Genomic DNA, 1,115 nt, shown 5'->3' with positions numbered 1-1,115 from the left:
CTTTAAATCAAGGGACAGTCCAAGGAGTGTACTTGGCAATGACATTAACACTTCTGCAGGAGCCACACCAGTTTCCATTTTAAAAGCACTTCATTTTGCCCCAGGTCAGAGATTCCTTTCGCAGGTAAAAATGTCATCATAGGCCTAGAAACAGGAACATGAAAAGAAGACCCAGATTTCACATATTCTAAAAGGCACCTGACTTCTGGCTTGCCATTGGTAAGAAAATACCACAAGCTGCTGAGAAATGATTAATAGTTTTGAAACTGCAAAGTGAAGAGTGATCAACCCCATGATGTGAAGCATGAAGAGTATCTGCGGACAATCTGTGTGTTTAACATCATGAAAGATGGCCGGTGAAAGATTTCTGCTCAAGCAGCAGTGAAAAGGGTTTGCCTTTTCCCTTCAGCTGGACTCACATTCAGCCCTATATTTATATATGCTAATGTATTACAGTTTGAGATTTTCAGGTTATATTTCACAGATGACATTTTTAATCTGCCTCAAAAATGTAAACATAGCAAGGGTGTTCTGCAGACACACAGCCTGGAGCAACTGTCAGATGGAAAATTCACTGGAAAGTTTAGCCTGTCTCCAGTTTAACTAAGTTGAGGAATGCTACAAAAACAGGTGTTGTCTGACACAAGCAATAATTATCTTTCACTTTGATGGATGTTGGTTTAATGTGTTCCTTACATGGTAGCTTGGTCTCAGCTGACTGAATTTAGTGCCAAAAAAGCAGATGAGTGGGTGAGTGTGGCTGGTATGTGACACTATTAACAAGACAAGACTTTGAGGGCAGTTTTGATTGATTTTCATGAGGAGGTTTAATCATTTCTTCTGTTTGCCCAATAAATATTTAAATCTAGATGGATATTGTACTACTCTGTTAATGTGCTAACTTTCATTAATGGGTTTTAAAAGAGTTTCATTGAGAGGATAATTCCATTCAATGACTTTAACAGAAAAGGGAAAATTAATTAGTAGAATATTTTCATAAGATATGAATAGACTCTATATAGTAATGTCCCAGGATAAATGACTCAGCTGGAGGAACTGCAATCCTAGCTGAGGGAAGGCAGAAGAAAACCTTCTGAATGCTAATCATTCGTAGC

This window comes from Orycteropus afer, unplaced genomic scaffold, assembly GCF_000298275.1.
Source record: "Orycteropus afer afer isolate SDZICR_OR568_19922 unplaced genomic scaffold, OryAfe1.0 scaffold00293, whole genome shotgun sequence".
Taxonomy (NCBI): domain Eukaryota; kingdom Metazoa; phylum Chordata; class Mammalia; order Tubulidentata; family Orycteropodidae; genus Orycteropus; species Orycteropus afer.
The sequence above is the reverse complement of the archived record's forward strand: the minus strand, read 5'-3'. Positions refer to the sequence as shown.